The following is a 20665-nucleotide window of genomic DNA, read 5'->3' on the forward strand; positions in this document are numbered from 1 at the left end:
TTATTCAAGGGTGGCATTTTTATTGAGAAATTATGACCAGAAGGTAAAATTCAGATCATCGCTCCAATAAACAGCCTTGGCAAGGACAATACACAAGGTCAACTTCAGAATGAGTCTCAGCCTCAACATTGTGGTTTGTTTTTTTGCCCTTCTTGTCACCATCATCATCTTTTTTTATTTTTTCAGTTGACCAGTACTCCCATAGCAGAAAACCATTCCTACCCTTTGTTACTGTAAGTTGAGCCCTTTTGTAGGTTGTGGTAAACAGTTTTTCCTCCCAAAAGGTCAGAGCACTTTCTAAGGAGTAGTTTGGTCATTTAGCACCTCTTAGGAAAGCATGGACATAATATCCCACCCTCTTCAGAAGGTCAAGGGCAGAGCTGAAGTTATATATGCTCAGCTCTCCTTATTCTTTGTCAGGAACTCAGGAAGAAAACTCATTACTCCCTCTCATTAGCAGTGAGTCAGTCCAAAATCAACAGTTAGTGGGTGGAGACATGGGTGCTTCATTCAGAGTGAAGTCTCAGGGAGTCACATTCCTGATCTGAAGTAACCCACATGGGTTCACACTACTCTCTCAGAACCTGTATTCCTTCGATTTTCCTGGAAGCCTTTGGGAAGCCTCTGGGAGTTTCCATTAGGTGAGTGAACCTGGATGGTGGGGGTTGCAGGTGAGGATGGAATAGAGAGTCCTCATGTAGAGGGTGGGTGGCAATTTATTGATTTAGAAAATCAGATGATAGTTTCATGAGTAACTCCTTAAAAGGCAAAGTCCTTCTGCAGTTAATGAATTATTTGCATAACTGCTCTTAAATGCTTGGGGGAATTGAATCACTGGAATGTCTTGGGGGCAGATTACGTCTCTTATGCCTGATGGAACCTTTCTGTGGTGGGCTTGGCCTGCCTGGGCCCCCATAACATAGCAACTTGAAAGATCCCATCGAGAAGTTACTTTGTTTCTAGCAGTTGATTAGAGGTTGTAGAGCTCCTGACTGATGACTCAGAGAGCTTCTAGAGGGGAAGTGAAGACCCTGTCTAAGATCTTCTTTTCCCAGGATAGGGCAGAACTTGGACAATACCTAGATGGAAGGACTTGCCCTTCCAAGCTGTGAAGAATAATCTATTCACTCTTTGTACTTCAAAAAATGTTTTATGTCAATTTATAATTTTTAAAAATTTACAGTGCAAGACAGCTAAAATAGTAGAACAGAAACTCTTTTAAGAGACAATTTTACACCCAAATTGGGATGTTATTGCCAGTAGAATCAGGTTCTGCATTTAGCTCTGATCTTCCTGGCAGCCTTGGTAAAACAATAACAGTAACTAAAAACCAGAGAGATCATTCTTGTTTGTGATAAAAAGAATCATAAAAATCTGTTTGGAGTATTTTTTTTTTTGGCATTGAATTCCTAAGAGAAATTAACTTCTTATTTAAGGAAGTTTCCTCAGGAAGAATAATGAATAAAGAAATGCGCATGTCTGCAGAGATGTCTTATAGGTAAATGTCTCTTATACTCATGAGCATTCAAAACTCCAAATCATAATACTAAGTTATGCTCACTGAAGGAAATCATATGGAGACCTAAGCTAATGTGTTTTGCTTAAAGATTATTTGATTTGACATAGAATTAGAGTATTAAAAACTTATTGCTGGAGTCCTTGACTTTTTTAATGCTATGGAACTCTTTTTAAAATAATATTTTACATATATGAAACAAAGTACATAGAATTATAAGGAAGTCAAATTATAAAAATACAAATATCAGTACATTTTTTAAATTGTGATATATTAACACATACGAACGCATTAAATAATAAGATATATCAACTTGTCCACAAATTACCATAGCTTGATATAGTGATGAATGTAAACACTATTTCAACATATTTGTATAACTGAATGATAAGAAAAATATCTGTGATTTCTCTTAACAGATACTGCTAATATTATTTCCTAGATTTATAAAAGAGGAATATGTTAAATACCTAGTCAAAGTCAGTGAAAATCAAGATGCATTTTTTTCTCATCCAAGGTCATAGACACCCAGTATTCTATCCATGGGCTCCTAGGGATCTAAGGACACTAGGATAATAACCAATTACTTAAAGGAATGAAAACAGGTAAACTAACCTGTCTTCATTTGTTTTTGTCAGGAGCTTGGTAAGTGTCCATCCAAGACTGATTGAGTGACTTAAGATAATCTCTGTGAATGAAGGGAGATCCATCAATTTTAAGTAACAAGAAATAAAGTAGATGTTCTATTATGACAACATTTTTCAGTTTTCTATTTGATTTTCTTTGATTTCTACATTTTTAATTATTTCTTGAGTAACTAACAGCAATGACAGCTATGTTTTGTTTTATTTTTCTATCATGCCCTGGCAAAAGATAAAATAGAGTTGTTGCTGTTAGAATAAATGAAAGAATGAGCGAACAAATTCATTGCTGATAGTCTTGTTCACCAGCTTCAGTTCTTCCAGTAAATCTTTCTCTGAGCTGCTAATGTAATAGACAAAATGAATTAGACTGAATTTACTTTCTTTTTACCTCCCCAATCTGTTGCCTTGATGTGGAGATTCCAAAGCCTTTAGCAATTGAAAAAGAAAGAAGTCATGGATCTGTATGGTAAATAAGTTTATCATCAGTACCTGACTCATGGAAAATTCTTGAAGTTTAAGGACACCAACAAATGACAGTCTGGAGCTCAGAAAGTCAAGACACAGGAGGCCTTTTCTTCTGCTACCCTTTCTTCTGCTTTTCTGTGATTCATAGCTGAAAATGCTGAGACAGATGGGAAGGAAACAGTGGAAAAGGGGAAAGCGGAAAGGGTTGTTGAGAAGGAGAAGTAATAGTGAGAGGAGGGGTGGGAGGGGAAGAAAAAGGGAAAGAATTCTTATCTGTGCTGAAAATTCACTGTCATTCCATCATTTGTGTGGGTCATTTGGAGCTGGTTTGTGTATATCTGTAGGGTGGTGGGGTTTCTACAGTGAGTTCTCTTAAGTGTGGACCAAGGACCACCTGTGGTTTTTGTTTCAAATGCAGCTTTCTGGGCCTCTATCCCAACCTACTTAATCAAACCCCCTATGGGACCATGATGGTGCATTTTAACTAGTTTTCTGAGTGGTTCCAAGCAAGGCTCCTTAAAGTTGGAGAAACACCGATTTTTTATTTTATTTATTTATTTATTTATTTTTTGAGAGAGGATCTCTCATATTTATTGATCAAATGGTTGTTAACAACAATAAAATTCTGTATAGGGGACTCAATGCACAATCATTAATCAACCCCAAGCCTAATTCTCGTCAGTCTCCAATCTTCTGAAGCATAACGAACAAGTTCTTACATGGAGAACAAGTTCTTACATTGTGAATAAGTTCTTACATGGTGAACAGTGCAAGGGCAGTCATATCATAGAAACTTTCGGGGAGAAACACTGATTTTGATGAGAGAGAAAAACCTGGCTAAGGCAAAGTAAATCTACCCCCACCTCCCTGACATCAGGCAAGAAAGAACAAATGTTCCTACACTCAAAAATACCCACACTGCACGCACGGGCATTTAGGGCTTTTGAGGTTTAGCCAAGCACGAGGTTAAGTGTTTTCTGTATTTTAGGCAATTAGCAAGGAAACATGGTGTGCAGCCCGCTTGAGCTAATTTGCAGGGGTCTTATGCTATCTTTTTCAACCTGTAAGAAGAAATAGAAGCAAGCCACCCTGCTGATCCTGAGTATGTGAGTGTGTTGTGGGGAGATTTTCACCTATGGGTATCTACTGATTATTCCGGGATGATGGGCAGTAGAGGTGTAAGTCTGTATGTTAAAGTACATTTATATTATCCAGAGGAAAGAGCTATAAAACCAACTCCTGAATAATTTATATTGACTTTCAAAAGCACGGTTTCTATTGTTTTCTTCTTTTCAGCAAGATTTACTTTGGCCAATATAAAAAGCCATTTTTCCGTTTCACGAAGACATTCTGTGAAGTGTGAGTTAAGCAGCCTCCAAAGCACCCTCACTCACCATGCAAATTTTCTAGAGTGTTTTTCCATGCCGTGTTTAGCCCGTGACACTGTGTTAATTCCCAGGTCATACCAAACTACACTAAAAGGTCTCTCCCTATCCAGCCATCTCTTGTCATGTGCCACACATCCTAATGAGAAACAAAGCTTCCTTAAATGTAAATTAAAAAGTTTAATTAGATGGCTATGACATTGTTTGAATGAAAGTCACAAGGCCGAAGTAAATTACGAGCCTCCCACTAATAATAAGATAAAATTAAAAAAACCAACATTAGACTGAAAATTTTGCTTTCTTGCAAAGTCAAAATAATTGATGGATTTAGAGTTCCTCTTTGGTCTCTTTCACCTACCAAGTTCAGCATTTAAAACCACCTGGGGCTGGATTTTCCACCACCATTCAGGTTATCTTCTTAAGAGACACAATGCTATGGACTTGTCACAGGAAAAGCGTTTTCACTGACATTTCAGTCATTTGAAACTGGCTACACTGTATACTTAACGCAGGCACCACCTATTTTCTCAGGACTATTGTGATGAAAGGAAATACGGCCTAAATCCTGGGGAAACCATCTGTTTTAGAATGACGACAGTTCCTTTCTGTCAGTCATCTGAATAGTCTACTTTCATGTTTTCTTCAGGCTAGACTCTTTATCCAGAGAATCAGTCAATCCACAGTACCCTGTAAACCTTTGTTTTTTGGTTAGCTGAATGTTAAAGCATCATTTCGAAGTACATCGTCTTGAAGTGTGACTTATTTGGCAAACTGGCTGGATGAGACTGGGAAGTCTACCAACTTTCATTCTCTTACCCACACTGCCTGCGTGGCGCTGCAAAGATGGGCGTCAGTTCACATTTTAATAAATACCCAGAAGTTGCTGATGCAAATTGCTGCTTCTATTTCATGGTGTTCAAGGTTTCTTTGAGAAATTATATTATTTATCAATGGCCTAATGGAACAACTTTTAGCCATGCACAACTGCTGAGTTCCTTTCTTGACTGGTTAATGACTGACTCCTGCTTTTTTCTTATGCTCTCCATAGACTGTCAGGTCTCCTCTGCTTATTGGGATTTGCTTGGCCTAGAATTAGAATACTGCTTAGGATAATTGAGTATTAGTCCGGTGGGTTATAATGTTTAAATATGTTTGCCCTTTTTGGGGAGAAGGCTGTGGCGGGAAGATAGAAAGAGTGGGTTTATGTTGTTGACCTAAATATGATTCAAAGGACTGCTCTGTTGGCCAGAACAGGAGAGGTGATTGCCTTTCTGTACTAATTGTACTTGGAGCTTAGTGTTTAGTTCAGTTAAGCCCCTTGTGGGAGTGTCCTGAACCGACTGGCATGTCCAGGGGACAATGATCAGAGTACGTAATGGGGTTTGGAACCCTTAGGTAGGTAGAGTGTTTAAAAGAACTAGGGTGAATAGCCTGGGGGAGAGTACAGTAATGGGAGGCATTATAGACATTCAAGAAACTAAGGGGCTGTGATGTGAAAAGGTATAGTTTTGTCCCCAGGTGACCGCAGAGGCAGACCTAGGGCCCACGGCTGGAAGTTGCAAGAAGCCAGATTTCTCTTCAGTATAAGGAAGCATTTTTAAAACCCATTTGAATTCACTGTATACAGAATATTTTGGTTTGGGACATAAAATTTCCCTATCACTTCAGCACAGAAACGACAGCAATTAAAAATTCATGTTATAGAAGAGATTCCAGGAAGGGAGGTTTAATCAGTTGACTTTTAAGTTCTTTTCCAAATGTTGAGATTATGTTAGGAATTTCAGTCTTGTAATCTGTTCTATAGAAAGTTGCCGAAACTGATTAAAAGAAGCAAGGCACAGTGGGGAAAATGTGGGTCTAGATTCTATTCTTTGGTCTTTAATATACTAGGGTTGTGACCTTAGGCATGACACTTTACCCTCTGGGTCTTCATTTCCTCAATTAGAAAATAAGGGCTTTGAACAGCTTTAACCCTGTGGTGTTAAGAAGGTACCTACCCCCTGCTCCTCTGCATGAAATCCACCTCCAAGCAACCACCTCTTCGTAGCTCATCTAGAGACTCAGAGACTCAGTTCCGTGATCCTTCCTGATTGACTCCTTTAGTACCTCCTGGGAGGAACCTGAGCAGTGGGTCTAAAACATAAACCAACTGTACTGCAGCAGAGTGGGGGTGAGGGGATCAGAACTGTCCCGAAGATCATCCACCAAACACATACAAGTCATCTAACTTGCAGAATTCAACAGGCGAACTTCTTAAACATACTATAATGACTGTTGTTCATAGAGTATCACTCAGTCTCTGTAAGGCTGAAGTTAAAGTTACTGGTTGGTAGACTTTTAGACTTACCCCCTAGACCATATCTAAACCTCCCCAAAGGCATTCTTCCTCTCCGTCTTGGCATGAGCTGCTCTGGGGCCGTGCGGCTTTTATCTTTCATCTTCCTCCACTCGTGCCTCTGCAGGGTTTCCTATCCTCGCCCCCTCCTCTCCCTTCCTCAGACTTGTTTTCGTGTGGTGGAAAAATGCAGACACTCATCTTGTTTTGCCACTCTGGGGAGACCTGTTCTAAAGTACAAACAGAAAACCAAGTAAAATGTTTGAAAAAAATTATTGAAATTATTTTGAATAGTCAATAAGAAAACCATGTAGCAAAACCCACATCAAAGCCCAGCTGTTGGGGTATACCTTTCAAATTCCATTAACTGCAGAGGCAACACACAGCGAGGGGACCACAGATGTGGAGATATGTTTGAAGAAAGATAGAAAAGGTCAGAATCATAGTGAAAAAAAAAGTGACTTGAATAACAAGTTTGAGGGAGTAAGACAGAATATTTCCATCAGAGGGACTAATGAGGTTAGCTTCCAAGAGGCATATGTGACCTCTTATTGTCATCTTTCTTTGTGAGAAGATATTTTTGGAAAGTCAGGTGGATCTCACTGGAAAGTATTTTGATGAGTTTTCCTTCCCATGGTGGGCTGTTGCTTTTTATTTTGTTGATGATTAAATCTTGCAGTTCCACCTTTGAAAAGGGTGTTTTTATAGGTTTGGTTAAGGGCCTGAGTGTAGTCAGGGACATTTGGGAATCTTTTCCAGGTGTAATGTGTAAGTGGAACAGAGAAGTTCCAAAATGACATCGTGTGGGTGTTTGAATGACCGTGTGGCTTTGTGTGTGATCACCCTCTCATCCTCTTGGCAAGTGTATTTACAAGGTTACCCTGTCATAATGCTTGCTTTGACTCTGTTTTGCCCATCAATATCAGTGACTATACACATTTTTCTGTAATGTCACCAGAGATCCAGGAATGACTGTGTCCCGGCATAGGAAACAATGGAAAATCCACAGTGATGACACATGATCAATTCCTGGGCTGGGAGTCAGTCTAATATCTCACTTCTGAAATCAATAGAACAATCTTATTTGTACCTGTGAGCACATACTATCAATCTAGTGACAACTTTATACTGTGAGCATGTGATTAGGTGAGATTATTTAAAAGAGGTTCCATAGAGAGTGCAAGGATTAGGGAAAGGGCTGGTAGCAGGTCCTGAGAGGCATGTGAAGGCTGTAATTTATGATTAATCGCTAAGATTTTGGGGGCTAGAGAGCTCTGGGTTAAATATTACAAATGATATACCATTGGGCAATTTTCTATGTCCCTATTTTCTTATCTTTAAAACCAGGATAATGCTAATACTGTATCAGTTAATATGCCTTTGCTATGAATAACAGAAAAATCAAACTACCTTAGGGAAATGTATTGGCCTGTTTATCTGTCTTAAAGCAGGTCTGCCTTCAGGTGTGGTTTGATCCAGAAACAATGTCATCAGGCCTCTAGTTTCATTTCTTTACAATTCTCATTGTTTTCCTTCTTGTATCAGCTATGCCCTCAGGCTGTCTTACCTCAGGGAAGCAATTATGATTGTAGTAGTTCTAGACTTTACACCCTCACATCCTACTATCTGAAAGAAGAGAGTTTCTCTTTTGGTAGTTCCTATGGAACAAAGAAGACTCTTCTCTCCAAAAAGCCTCCAACAAATGTTTCAAAGTCTTGAATTAGCTCACAAATATGCTGAACAGTCACTAGGCCGAAGAGATGGGATGATAGACATGAGGGTCACTTCTAGAGCTGAAGTGGAGGAGGGGAGGGGTCAGACCCACATCAACCACCATGCAAAGAGTATAGGAGAGATAGTTCCCCAAAGGAAAATGTGCCTGTTGTCCAAGGATAAAGAGAAAATGATGCTAGGAGGCAGCCGACAACAGTATCCCATAGGGTGGTTGTAAAGGTCTTAGCAGAGTGCCTGACACTTGGGAGGACTAGATAAATATAAGCAATGATGATTATGCTGGTGTCGCCCCGGAGTCACTGTTTCTGCCTGGAAGTGCCATCCCACCTTTTCTTCTTTCATCTGTAATGCCTGCTTCTCTTTTGTGAGTCTGGAGAACTGGATTTCAGCCTAAGCTCTTGTGTCTGACTTGCTGGCTGGTCTCAGCTAAGTCACTTCCAGCCTGTCAGAAGTGAGGTTGGGATGAAATATGAGCTGAGGCACCTTTTCAGAAATAAGGTGGCCTTTTTCCTCCTTTGATTCCCTGGGAATCCTTACATAAAGTTAGTCTTGATTCAGGGACTCTGTCTGCCAGTGCCATGGTTTTGAAGGCAAGGGCTTTGAAATCAGGCAGATCTGCTGGATTTGAACTCCAGCTCTGCTGATGCTGTGATTGTGGGGAACTTCATTCTTTGGGCCTCCACCACCTTTACTGTACGAGAGAAGGGATGGTAAATCGTATCTGATTTTCAAGCTTGACTTACAAGAACAAGATAGAGTTGGAATGAGGAGCAAGTTGCAATGTGTGTTGTGGTAGACAAATAGGACATTTCTGACACATTGGGAATGTATTTTGATTTCATCTGCTGTCATTTTTAATGTCTTATCATGTGTCTGGTGACTATGTATATTTCACCTGCAGGGATATTGAGACACAGATTGAGGGCTTAGAAAGTTAGGTTAGGAGGCCGTGTGGATGTATCATAATGCGAAATCAGAGGGCGTACTTGCCCCTCCCCTACCCAGCTGAGAGTCATCTCACATAGGCTGTTATGAGAAAAGTAAATGTTCAACAAATGTTGGCTATGTCCATTCCTTCTTTCTTCTCCTCTGTTTCTTTCCATTTTTTTTCTGTCCTGTAGATATCTTTGGCTCACTGGTACCAGGAGCAACCTGGTGGCAATTGTAGGTACAATTGTCTCCCTTTCTGCTGTTCTGTAGTTTCATTTCCCTGCGGTTTCTGGGATCCCTTCTCAAAGCAGATGGTTCTCCTTTTGATGTACCGTCAGAAGGTCAATAGAAGCCTACTGTCATGATATGTCAGTGCCTACATCAGTCACCCCACTACATCTCATCACATGGCATTTTATCATCTCACATCATCGCAAGAAGGGTGAGTACAGTACAATAAGATATTTTTTAGAACAAGACACCACAGTCACATTATTTTTATAAAATTGTAGTACATTGATACACATTATATTGGTTTTAGGTGTACAACATAGTAATTCAACAGTTATATACATTACGAAATGCTCATCACGATGTGTATTACCATCTGTCAACATACAAAGATATGTATTGACTATATTCCCTACACTGTACTTTTCATCCCATGACCTATTATTTTTTGTTGTTGTTTTTTTTTTGAGAGGGCATCTCTCATATTTATTGATCAAATGGTTGTTAACAATAAAATTCTGTATAGGGGACTCAATGCACAATCATTAATCAACTCCAAGCCTAATTCTCAACATCATGACCTATTATTTTATAATCAGAAGTTTGTACCTATTTATCTCCTTCACCTGTTTCACCTGTCTCCTTACTCCCTGTCTCCTATGATAACCACCAGTTTTGTCTATATTTCTAGTCTGGTATCTTTACCCTAGAGAATAAGTGTGACTCTGACTTTGCATAATGCTTAACAAAGAGTTTTGATAGGGACTTCTTTGCACACTGTTACATTGTTCTGACAGTAATTACCTTGCATTCCCTTTTTTCCGGAGGCCCTCACCCTACTCTGCCTAAATCCACAGTCCCTGTCTCAATAGCAGAAGTTTTGGGGAAATAGTTCATTATTTAACCCTGTCTTTTTTTTAGAGCCCTCCTCTTAAAGTCTCTGATGTGACTTGTCACCTGAAAGCAAACACATAATTCGGTCCCTCCAGTCCTGCCCTTGGACTGGGCTTAGGCAAATGAAACTAATTCAGTTTTTGAGTTACTTTGTTCCCTTGTATTTCAAGTTACTTAGTGGATTCTCTAGATGTATTCAGACAGAGCTGACTTTCAGGATGACTACAACTGAGGCTATTAACCTGTGACCTCAGTATGCAGGAATTATTATCCCCATCATATGAATGAGGCAGCTCAGAGAAGTTGAAGAGGGCGTTTAAAAAAAAATTGGACATGTGAGTTTAATTACCTACTAGATCATCCAGATGGAAATGTGCAGTAAACAGATGAACAGGTTAAAGTGGAATAAGATGGGTCATACAAAACCTTATTTTTGATCATATTAGTGTTTACTTAAGTTCTGGGTGACTTTGTCTGATTTATAGTATGACAATGAATAAGGGCCATTATTAAATATTGTTGGTGATTTGACTTTAAAACCCCAAATTAAGACTAATGATCACTTAAGTACCTTGATCAAGTTAATTGAAGCTACCCTGAAATTCAATATGAGCTGTTAACATTTGCAGCTGCTTCTGTGTTTGACTTGATTCCTAAAATTCTGGCTCCGTCAATGTGTAAGTCATGTGCACTTGACAACGAATCACTTTTCTTCTCTAGGCTTCAGTTTTCTGATCTGTCAATCGAAGCGTTTGAATAAGATAGTCATTAAGCTCTACTTGATTCTCTGTGATTCTTTGAAGGTTCTCCTTAGTTCATGGTTCATTTGCACAGTTAATTAAATCTACTTGTCCTGAGAACTCTTGCATGTCCTCTGAATAATGTCAAAGCTGCATAAATATCTTATATAAAATAACAAAGTGGCTTATAACTCCAAGTAAATGCTTTCTTGCATTTTGTACTGAGTTCTTATGAAAGATACAATTTATCAAGAATTATGTAAAAGCTATGTTGTTGTTCTGCTTTATTCTATACCAGTGTTTCAGAATTACTATACAGTTTTGGATTAATGTAATGCCTCCACAGGAGGAGGAAGTGATGCCCTTTCCAAATTACATTTATTCAGATAAAAGAGGGAATTTTTTTTCTCTAGCACTAACTATTTGATTAAAAGACTGTTGTTTCTCCAACGAATTGACTTTACACCTTTGTTAAAATCAGTTGACCCTATTTGTGTGGGTCTCTACCAATAACACACTGTCTTTATTATTGCAGCTTTGTAGCAGGATTTGTCAACCACAGCACGATTAATATTTCAAGTCAGGTAATTATTTGTGTGTGGGGGCATCGTTTGATGTTCAACAGCATGCCTGGCCTCTACTTATTAGATGCTAGAATGTCCCCTGAGTATGACAATTAAAAAAGTCTCCAGATATTGCTAAATATCACTTGAGGGGTGGGAAATCACCTCTGGATGAGAACTACTGATTTTTGTAATAAACCTTGAAAAGCAGACTTTTTTTCTTCTTTTTCAAAACTGTTTTGGCTATTTTAGTTCCTTTTCTTTCTCATGTAAATTTTAAGATCACTTGTTGATTTCTGCAAAAAGTTCTGCTGAGATTCTGATTGGGATTGTATTGAATCTATACATCAATTTCAGAAAAAGTGACATCAACAATACTGAGTCTTCCAATTGATCAACAATGTATCTCCATGTTTATTGAGGTCTCTTGATTTATTTTTCCTCAATATTGTGTTGTTTTCAGTGTTCATATTCTTGTATGTGTGTGTATTAAGCATATATATTAGACCTAAATATATATATATATATATATAGGACCTAAGTAATTCATTTTTTATGCTAGAGTAAGAAGCACTTAAAATTTTGAATTCTAGTTTCTTATTGCACCAATTGAGAAATATTGTTGACTTTATGTATTGACCTTGTGTCTACAACCTTGTTAAATTTACTTATTAGTTCTAGGAACTTTTTTTGTAGATTCCTTCATATTTTCTACATAGACAAACATCTGAATAGAAAGTTTTATTTACTTCTTTCCAATTTATGTTTTTTTAGATTTCCTTTTCTTGCCTTATTGCATTGCTAGGATTCAAGTACAGTGTTGAATAAAAGTGTTGATAGTAGTTATCCTTGTCTTGGTTCTAATATTAGAGGAAAAAAATTCACCTTTTCTCCGTAAAGTAATGTTAGTTGTGCATTTTTTGGAGCTGCTTTTATCAGGTTAAGGAAGTTCCATTTTATTTATAGGTTTTTGAGAGTTTTTAACCTGACTAATGTTGAGTTCTGTCAGAGTTTTATCTGTATTTGTTGAGATGATTGTGTAGTTTTTCTTTTTAGTTTGTTAATATAATGAATTATGATTGATTTTTGGAAGTTGAAACATCTTTGCATTCCTGCAAAAATTTCTCTTGTTCATGGTATAGTATCCTTTTCATATGTTCCTGGATTTGCTTAGGTATCATTTTGTTGAGATTTTTTGTATCCATATTCATGGAGGATATTGGTTTGTAATTTTATTCTCTTGTGATGTCTGTCTGGTTTTTGTTTTGGGGTAATGCTGCCCTCAGAAAATGAGTTAGAAAGTATTCTTTCCTATCCTATTTTCTGTAAGAGATTATATATAGATCTGGTATTATTTCTTCCTGAAATGCTTGGTTGAGTGTAGCAGTTAAGTCCTTTGGGCCTATGTTTTCTTTGTTGGAAAGTTGACTACAAATTTAATTTCTTTAAAAGAATAGACTATTCAGATTTCCTGTTTCTTTTTGAGTGATTTTTCATAGTTTGTCTTTCAAGGATTCATTCCATTTCATATAAGTTATTGAATGTATGGGCATAAGTTGTTTGTAGTATTCCCTTAATATTCTTTTAATGTCTGCACTATCTATAGTGGTGTTTACTTTTTCATTCCTGGTATTGATAAAATTTCTGTTATCTTTCTTTTGTTTCTGGCACAGTTTGGCAGATTTATGAGTTATTTTTATCTTTAAATAAAGTTGGTTTTATAAATGTTCTATATTATTTTTGTATTTTCAATATGGTTGACTTAAGCTCTTAATTATTTCCTTCTTCCTGTTCATTTTGTGTTTAATTTGCACTGATTTTTCTAGTTTCTGAAGATGGAAGCTTAGAACGTAATTTGAGAACTTTCTTCTTTTTTAATATAAACACTTATTGCTCTAACTTTTCCTATAAGTGCTTCTTTAGTTGCACCCTCCAGAAATTTTTGATATGTTATATTTACATATTTGTATAGTTTAACATTTTCTAAATTCTCTTGAGACCTCCCATTTTGGCCAATGGGTAATTTAGAGGGATGTTGTTTAAATTCCAAAAGTTTGAGAAATTTTCAAGTATCTTTTTGTGCTTTCTATTCTTTTAAACTGACTATGGTTTGTTTATAGAACAGAATAGGGGTAGGTAACATTTTTTGTAAAGTCTCAGAGAGTAAGTATTTTTGGCTTTTATGGCCAATAGTCTCTCTTGAAATTACTCATTTCTGCCTTTGTGGACAAAAATAGCCAGAGACTATGTGCTACCAAATAGGCATGGCTGTGTTTCAGCAAGACTTTTTTTACAAAAACTAATGGTGGGCTGAATTTGGCCTGCAGGTGATAGTTTACTGACCCCGATCTACCTTGGTAAATGCTCTGTGTGCACTTGAAAAGAATGTGTATTCTCCTGTTGTTGGGTGGAGTAATTTATGAATATTAAGTCAAGCTGGTTGGTAATGTTGCTCAGCTCTTGTCAATCCTTGCTGGTTTTCTATTGTTCTACTGATTACTTAGATATCTCCAAGTGTAATTGTGCATTTGTGGATTTTTCCTTTTAGTTCTATCAGCTTTTGTTTATGTATTTTGAAGCTCTGTTGTTTGGTGCATACATATTTGGATTGTTTTGTGTTCTTGGTGTATTGACCCCTCTTTCTCCCTGGTAATATTCCTTATTTGACATCTTTTTATTAATATAGCCATTCTCACTTTCTTTTGGTTAGTGTGATTTCATAGTTTATCATTCTCCATCCTTTTACTTTTTCACTTTAACTTATATATCATTATATTTAAAGTGAATTTCTTGTAGACAGCATACAGTTGAGCCTTTTATTTTTCCAATCTGACAATTTCTGTCTTTGAGTTGTTATGTTGAGACCACTTACTTTAAATGGAATTCTTGATATGGTTGGATTTAAGTGTACTCTTTATTTATTTTTAGATTTTCCTTTTTCTGCTTTTTATTCCTCTAGTCACCATTTTCTGCCCTGTTTTAGATTATTTCAATATTTTAAATATATTTTAGTTTATCTATTGGCTTTAAGTCTTTTTATTTTTTTTTAGTGGCTATTTTAGAAATTACAGTATAGAAACCTCACCTTTCATAATCTCCTTAAAGTTAATATTTTACCACCTAAAATTAGTTGAAGTTTTAACTATGTAGTTTCCTTAATCCTCCTCCACTTTATGTTAAAGTTGTAACTTTTTGTTAAAGCACAAGCATTGCAAATCCCACCAGACAGTGCTATAATTTTTACTTGTGATAGTCATACTTACTTTAATGAACCTAAGAGAAACAAATAAGCTATTATATTTATGCACACATTTATCATTATCATTTATTGTTTCATTGCTTTTTCTTAAATCCTGAGGTTCCAAGTCTCCCTCTTGTATCATTTTCAGTTGGCCTGAAGAACTTCCTTTGGCATTTTTCTTGGATCAGTTTTGCTGAATATGAATTCTTAGCTTTTCTTCATCTTTAAATTTCTTTATTTCACCCTAATTAGTGATAGATATTTTGCTAGACATAGAATTCTGAGCTGATAGTTATTATAGTACTTAAAAGCTATTTAAATAATTTTGCCTCTGTATGTAATGTATCATTTTTCTCCGGCTTTTTTCAATTTTTTTCTTTATCTTTGATTCTCTGAAAATCTTTGATTCACTATGATGCAGCTGGATGTGGTTTTCTTTAGATTTAGGCTACTTGGGATTTCTGAACCTCTTGAATTTATGAATTTATTTCACCAAGTTCGGAAAGTTTTCAGTTATCATGCCTTTAAATAGTTTTTCTTTGCCAATCTCTTTCTCACATTTTTCTGGGATTCCAATGACATCAATATTAGACATTTTGATATTTTCCTATAAACCCCTGGGTCTCAGCTTTTTTTTTTCCCTCTATTCTTCAGATTTTATAATTTTTATTGATCTGTATTCATTCTTCTTTCATCTCCCCTGAGGTCATCCAGTAAATTTGTATTTCAGATACTATTTTTCACGTGTAAAATTTTCACTTGTTTCTTTTTTGTAGTTTCTATTTCTTTGCTGAGAGTTTCTATCTTTACATTAATTTCAAGAGTGTTTACTTCTAGAAGTCTGGCTTAACAGCCATTCTAAAATTTTTGTCTGATTCTAATATCAGGGCCATCTCAGGATTGACATTTGTTAATTGTTTTGTTTCCTTAAGAAGTGGTCAGATTTTCCTGGTTCCTTGTTTGTCAGGTAATTTTGGATTTTGTCTAGATGTTTTGAATATTATATTGGGAGACTCTAGGTCCTATTAAAATCCTCTGGAGAATGTTGGGTTTTGCTGTTATTGTTGGTAATCAATCCTGTTAGGTTCAGACTGTAAGTTTTGTTTCACCTTCTCTGGGTTGTGGTTCCAATTTAGTTAACTTTTCAAAGTTTTTGCTATATTGCTTTGGGTGTGACCTGGTCATGTGCTCTTAGAGGTGTGTTCAGGACACACCGTGGTTTATACACAGAATTAGGTGTTTTTCTTCTCCAGTCTTTCTCCCCAGTATTTCCCCAACCCCTCTGGCTACCAGGGGATTCTTTTTCTTGTTATCTGACTAGAAAGATAAAGTTTAACTTGAAGTTCTAATAACCACATTACCCACAATTTTGCATGGCTGGGACAATCCTCAGGGCAAAGTGGTAAGAGTAAAGAGAAAGAGGGAAAAAATATAAAAGTGATACCTCCAGTCTTTTTGAACCCATAGGATTCCCCTTTACTGGTTCTTCTGGCCAGATATAAGGGTTTTCTCTCAGAGTTTATTGACAAGCCACTGTTGCAATGTGGTGACCACATTGCAGGCTCATGATTTGGGCTGCCCTTGGTGCGGAACTGGAAGGAAAAATAGAAAAAAAAACAGTGAGAATTCCTTGGGTCAAAGTGGGAAAACAGAAGAGTGAAAATACCATTAAACTCACCCCTGTGTGGGTTTTCCAAATGTAGTATCTCCTTCCTAGTCTGCTTGCTATGTTTAGCTTTACAGACTTGTCAGGTAGTTGCTTTTGTGTGTTTTGTCCACAGTTTTTATGTAATAAGTGGGAGAGAAGGCCTAGAGGGCTTGCTCTTCCTCAGCTGGCAATGGGAGTCCTCTAGTTACTCACTTTTGTATTGATTCATAACTGCTTATAGTGTCTGTCACCTAGAAGAGAATCATAACTTACTTGTTGAATGGAAGGACAAATGTATAAATAGAGGGAGTAAAAAAGAAGAAAAGGGGAAGAGAAAAAGGAAAGAAGAAAGAAAGAAAGAAAGAAAGGAAATGGACAGATGGCTTTGGAGTTTGGTTTCTACGTGATGCCAATGTCTTTAAGTGTAATTTTATGGTATGGTCACTAGATAGCAGTAGAAGCCAATGCCCACTCAGTGTTCTTTTAAAAATATATCCAACAATTATTGACAAGTCTATTGTGGGTCAAGTAGTTTGTTAGGAACTAAGGGGTGAAATGGAGAGAGTGTGGGGGTGTGAAGATAAGCAAGAGGCAATTTCTGCCTTTCAGGAATTCACAAGTTGACAGGAAGATAGACTAACCACAATATAAATCAGATTGTGATACTCCTATAGTAGGTATATAAACTAATATTATAATAAAAAGGAAGGAGGAATTAATGTTGACTACAGGAATGGAAGAAGGCTTCACAGAAGCAGAGTTTGAGCTGGGTCTTGAAGGATGAGTATAGGTTGGACATGCAAAGTAGGAAGCTGGGAGTAGAGAGGAAGGGGCATTCCAAATAGAGGGTACAAATCTAGGAATAATAATTAGAGAATAGTAAATACCTGAGGTGTGGCTGGTGTGCTGGTTCCATGAAGGAAATCATGGGAAATTATGTTGGGAAGGTAAGTTGGCCTCAAATCATGGTGGTTATTAAATGGGGTGATGGCTCTAGTTGTGGCATTGTCTCTAGGTCAGGCAGTCATACCCCTCTCTCTGTGGGCTGTGTGCCAGGTGGGCAAGCAGTTTTTAGCTGCAGGATCCTGTCCTTTGTGGTAGAGCAGCCTGTGCCAGGCCCCTGTGCAGCCACTGCTGGGTCAGGAGCCAAAGACCCAGATGCTTCTAGGGTACCAGAGGGAAGCTACATGAGTGCATGAGTGCTTTGGGTGGGCACTGTGCCAGACACGGACCCTCTGAGGGGCCTGGATGAATTCAGCTTGTTACCATGTGGGAATGTAGGCCTACTGTTACTAGATCTTCCAATTTTTCAAGAGAAGTTGGAATACAAACAAGTGAAATTCCCTGATTTTCAAGTGCTGGCCCTGGCTCATAGCTTAGAAAGCACAGGGTGAGCCAGTCCAAACACATCTGGGGGCTAGAGTGGGCCATTGGTCGTCCCTTTGTGACCTCTATTCCAGAAAGCCATCTGTGGGTTCCTCTCCTGGACTCTGCCATGGCCAAGATCCAGACCCGTGTCTGTGGGGAAGCTCTTCCTTTCTTACTCCCCCTTCCATGTACACTACGGGTCTCCCAGGAGTGTCTTGCAGAGTGACACTTCCCAGCCCTTCTTGCCCATGGGCTCTCCCGTCGCCTTCTCCTCGGTGTGGGAACCACCAGGCTGGCCACTCTGCGGGGTGGCTGGGAGGCACTTCATTCTTGGTGTCCTCCTTACGTCTCAAATGCATCAGTGTGAGCTTTTGATGACCTTGAGGATTCATCTGTGCACAGAAAATATCATTCAGATGTTACTTAGGGTTTTCACATTCATTTCCTTTTAAAATCTATTGCTTCTTTGCACTTTCAGGTCACATTTAAAATATTATATTCTATTTAAACATTTACATCCAGATTGTAATAACTACTTATTATTTCTCATTGGTTAGAACTGGGGTAGAATTTGGATTTTGTGTGCCTCTTGAGGATTCCTTATTACAGCTATCTGGATCGCAGAAGAAGGGCGGTTGGTACTCCATGTTCCTGGAGGCCACGGACGCCGGGAATCCAATTCAAGGGTACGAGGGTGCCTGAGAAGCGGGTGAGGGTGAGGCCCAGAGTGCAGGATCAGGAAGGAGCTAGGAAATTATTTTTTCTCTTTTTTCTCTCCGAAAAGCCCAGGGACAGATTTGGAAGCCAGGTCCTGAGGTTTCATCTCAAATCTTACCCTACTGGGGGGACTTTAGGCCCATTGCTGACCCTCTCTGTGCCATGTTTTTTCCCCATGTGAAGTTGGGATATTAAAGCAGAAGGTAGACAGATGGGTATTTCTTCCTTCCCTCCTATTTTTTGGGAGGTATGAATGCTGCCCTAGCATTTAAGACCAGTTTAGACAAAACTGAAGAATCAACAAGATAACCTCAGGAGTTCCAGCTTCACTTACGCAGCAGGCTGGCGGTGGCCTCCTCAGAGGTCCAGCCTTTACCTTCTCACATCCAACCCCGTCATGGTGCGGACTCAGCAGAGAACTGTGTTTTTCTCAGTCAGCAGGTTCCCTCTTAACAGCATAGGACTTAAGAGAGGGAGGTGGGGCGAGGGCTCGTCGGAAAGTCCTGGCAGACAGGTCTTTTAGGACCACTGGGTCCGACGGAGCTCTGGGCTGACATCGGGGTGTGCGTCGCTGTCCCCGTGTCCCCGTGAGGCTTGAGGAAGCTCAGCCAGGGGAACTCCAGCAGCCTGTTTGGCTATGAATTTCCGCCAGGTGGCGGCAGAGTAGCACGAAGAGAAGTCACAGGCGTGGACGTCCTACTCGGCCCGCAGAGCGGCTGACAGGCGGCGGAGCGGCGGTCCGTTCAGGACAGTCCGCGTCGTTCTGCAAGCGATGGCAAGCCAGGCCCCAGTGTGAACCCAAAACTAGCATTTCCCGTGGAAGCCAGCAGAGAGCGGCCCGCCGGGCGAGGGGAGAGTGCGCGAGGGCAGGGGCGCGGTGTCAGCAGGGCACCGCGAGGAAGCCGCCTTGGATCGCCCACCTGGGGGGTCTACCTGTGGGTGTGAAGTGCAGGCTCGCCTCTATATGTGGCGGCAGAACCCGCTGCCTGCTTGGGTTAAGTGGAGAATTTAAACATTAGGTGAATGTTTCCTCTTCTACAGCCTAGCCCAGTGTCACCGTTATGGTTTATTCGGGGTCGGCTTTCAGTCTCTCATGAATCACCCTGCGCTGCAAGTACAAGATCCCTCCAGGCCCCTTGGGGCAAAATTCTAACTCTTGTTGGTGGAGGTTCCTTATTCTCATTCGTTCATGCCACTTTGAAAGAGTGAATTGTCCCAAGGAGGGAATGGGAAACAGAATTGTTTTTAAAGCAAAGGTTGGCGGCAGGATTTGAGTCTACACTGCAGGATGGGGATTTAAAGTGAAGCCGCCCCTGACAGCAGGACCCAGACCGGCTGCGGTGGAGGGGCCTTGGCGCTGCGGGCCGGCCCTGCGCCCACGGCTGGGCCGCGGCGCCTCCTGCTGAACAGCAACACTTTCACGAGCTCCGACATCTGGCAGGCCATCTGTGACCACAGTGGGGCGAGGCAGAAACGGTACCATGTCATCATCCTATTAGCTCACAGACAAAAATGAGCGTGTTGTCCAGACATGACCACAGAAATGACGAGATATGCTTCTGAGCTGATGAATATGGGTGATTGCTGCTGCTTTACCAGTTAAGGCTTTAGCCATGTTTCATTTCTCATACCTTCTAGGCAAGAATTAGTTGGGTGCCCTGGCATGGAATCTGACAGTATCCCATCCAGCGGGAGGCCCCTGAAGCCCTCCCCAAATCACCTGATAAAATATTTGGCAAGAAAGCACTGCATGCTTAGGAAGAGGATAAAAACTAGAAGATTGTGCCAGAGAGGGAAGGTGGCATGTGAAGCCCAAACCTCACCGCTGGCCCTGGCAGGGCCCTTATTCCGGGGTGTTCAGTAAGCGGGGCCGAGGACCCCGATCACACTGGCTGCTGACGTTCGCCCTCTGCAATGTCTCTGCTGAGCAAGGGAGCCTACGGGTCCTCCGAAAGACTGGCTGTCCGGGACGGGGGATGAACTTATTCAGCCTCTGCCTCTTCTCCTTGCTGAGCAGCTTGCTTCTTCTGATGTGGTTTTGTGGTTGTACAGCCTGCAACTCCGCTCATGTGGACACGGTACACTTTCAGTTTCTGAGCGTGAGTCATGTTGGCTTTCCTCTTGGGAGTAAGAGTGACCCTTGCTCAAAAGGGCTGTATGACTAGAAAGAAGAAACACCAGAGGCCACCAGTGCCCGAGTGTTCACCAGTGTAGGCAGTGCCTCGTTTCTGGGAGCACTGTGTGTCATCTCTTT

At 39.6% G+C, this 20665-nt stretch overlaps 1 long non-coding RNA gene across 2 annotated transcripts in view; it reads left to right on the forward strand.

Annotated features, from left to right (window-relative positions):
• Window positions 1-522: 522 nt before the first annotated feature.
• The window catches only part of LOC130684943 (uncharacterized), a 139630-nt gene continuing 119487 nt past the window's right edge, over window positions 523-20665 (forward strand). For both annotated transcript variants that reach the window (XR_008999345.1, XR_008999346.1), the window contains exon 1: window positions 523-641. This is a non-coding gene — a long non-coding RNA (uncharacterized LOC130684943). The remainder of the gene's footprint in view (window positions 642-20665) is intronic.

This window comes from Manis pentadactyla, chromosome 9 (assembly GCF_030020395.1).
Source record: "Manis pentadactyla isolate mManPen7 chromosome 9, mManPen7.hap1, whole genome shotgun sequence".
NCBI lineage: Eukaryota > Metazoa > Chordata > Mammalia > Pholidota > Manidae > Manis > Manis pentadactyla.